A 2,427-nucleotide genomic window follows, 5' to 3' on the forward strand; every position below is an offset into this window, starting at 1 on the left:
AGGCAGTTTCGTACCACAAACCAGGCCGCCATACCCCATAGAATTCTGTGGGAAAATGTGTTCAGAGTGTGTGGGACACCAGTCCCTCCATCTTCCCAACTACAGTGAGACCAGGAGCTTGTCTACCATCTGAGTCTGAATTCCAGGAAAGCTGCAAGCAGCTAGGGCTGGCTTTTGTGGGCTGAGTGGTACCAGGCATGGAGGGAGGTTGGTGGGAGAAGGAGTGGGGGTAGACATGGCACGGCGCCTGCCTCTCTGCTCTCTCCAGGCCCAGGGAAGCTCTGTAAGACAGTGCTTGCAGCTGCACACAGGAGTCACCTGGGACCCTCAGGGTCCACTTCAGACTAGCCTGGAGTAGGTGGACAGGGCCTGGGCATCTGTGTTGTCACATTGATCTTCCCTAAAGGGACTTACTCTGAGTTCCTTCATTTTGGAGTTTTCATATATTCACACTTTAGATAATTCATTAGACTTCTAAAAATCTCTCTCCATGACTAGCATTTGTTTATTGGCAATTCTGATCTTTGATCCTTACGGTGAACTAACACTCAGTGGAGACCTGTCTTATGCACAGAAATTTAACAAAATATAATGGAGAAATAGGAAGCAGCATGGGGCACTGTAGTGCTTTTAGAACATACCAGAAATGGGAGCTCTAGTTGCTTCTTCCCATGCCTCACATTTTCCACTTTGGAGATTCTGGCTTGTGGGATGGTGGGTTCGTGGAGAAGGGTCGGCAGGGAAATCACGTAGCAGAGTCCATATTACCACACAGCAGGGAATAATAATTTCTCTTCTTTTAGGAATTTTTTACAGAGCCCTTATTTTTGCCCAGTGCAGCCATTATCTGGGTCACCAGCAGAGTGGAGGGATGGGAAATATTTATAACTTTACAGGAGGCAGTATACACACATTCCACGCTGTCAGTTATGCTATACCCCAAAAAACAGTTGCAATGTGCCCTGTTACATAACCAGATCCTCTGCTCTTCAGCCTTGGAGCTCTTTACATCACAGTGTCCTCGTGATAAGGTTTGGAGCTGCTGAGATCCTGTGGATCTTATGGATCTCGATGGAGCTTCCGATTAACCAAAATGGTGGCATTATGTCCTTTATAACTCTAGAGCAGGGTGATCAGATATTCCACGTCCCTTAGAAGACCAGCCCTGTGAGGCCCAACCCTGTCCCCTCAGGTGGTTTGCTTGCAATGTGGATGATATGTTTGTGGGGAGGCCTGTCATTTTGAAAACCTCAGTAATGGAAACCTTAAGGGGCTGATATATAGAATATCTAATCACCTAGTTTTTTCAGCAAAAATATAACTAATAAACCAGGAATTTCTTATTCCTAAATTAAAACCAAATTCCAAATAGATTATGTGGCAAAGGGCTCTGAACTCTTTTGTATAATTCTAGGCCCCTAGATTTAAGCTATTCCTGACTGATTCCTGCATACCCCTCCCTCTCAACACAAAGTCCTGGCCAAGTAAGTGTCCTTTCCTCTGAGCAGCTTGCCCGTCTCCCCTGTCTTATCCTGGCACACTTTAGAGATGTTTTATATGCTTATATATGTACATATGTTGAAAACTAAAAAATGGAAAGAGATATACTGTGTGAGCTGTATATTATACTGTATATTAATCACAAGAAAGCAGGAATGGTTATATTGATGGCACATAAGCGTAGAGGTACCAGGGACAGAGAAGGGTTAGTCGGCCGGGAAGACATAGCATTCATAAGTATACACGAACCAAACAACAGAGCTGTGAAATAATGAAGCAACAACTGATAGAACTACAGGAAGAAATAGACAAATCCACAGTTACACTTGGAGATCTCCACACCTCTCTCTCAAGAGTTGATAAAACAACTACACAGAAATTCAGCAAGGATATAGAAGAACTCAACACTACCATCAATTAACAGGATCTAATTGACATTTATAGCACTCCACCCAGCAACAGCAGAATCACATCTTTTCAAGCACCCACAGAACATTTGCCACGTTAGCCCATATGCTGGGCCAAGAAACAAATTGCAGCAAATTTCAAACAATCGAAATCATACAGAGCATGTTCTCTATCCTTTCAATAAAATTTCTTTTTGCCTTAAAACAACAAAAGTTAAAAGGTCACATACTGTGTGATTCCATTTATATAACATTCTCAAAATGACACAATTACAGAGATGTGGAACAGATTAGTTATCAGAGTTTGGGGATGGCTGTGACTATAAAAGACGTAGCACGACGGAGGTCTCTGTGGTGATGGAATAGTCCTGTGTCTTGCTTGGGGTGGGGGCTGCGGGGGTCTGACACGTGATAAATGACAGAACCACACACATTATACTAATGTCGGTTTCTTGATTTTGATATTGTATTGCAGTTGTATAAAATGTAACTGTTGGGAGAAACTCGGTGGAGGGTACAT

At 43.2% G+C, this 2,427-nt stretch overlaps 1 protein-coding gene across 3 annotated transcripts in view; it reads left to right on the top strand.

The window, feature by feature from the left end:
• The window catches only part of NCK2 (NCK adaptor protein 2), a 145,454-nt gene that overhangs the window by 74,381 nt on the left and 68,646 nt on the right, over positions 1–2,427 (top strand). The window contains exon 1 of one of the 3 annotated variants that reach the window (XM_012664331.1): positions 1,447–1,484. The exons of the other annotated variants lie outside the window; for them this stretch is intronic. The gene's annotated coding sequence lies outside the window, so the exon portion shown is untranslated. Of the gene's footprint in view, positions 1–1,446; positions 1,485–2,427 lie in introns of those variants that run through there. 3 annotated transcript variants of the gene reach the window in all.

Source organism: Propithecus coquereli, unplaced genomic scaffold, assembly GCF_000956105.1.
Source record: "Propithecus coquereli isolate 6110/MARCELLA unplaced genomic scaffold, Pcoq_1.0 Scaffold88, whole genome shotgun sequence".
Lineage (NCBI taxonomy): Eukaryota > Metazoa > Chordata > Mammalia > Primates > Indriidae > Propithecus > Propithecus coquereli.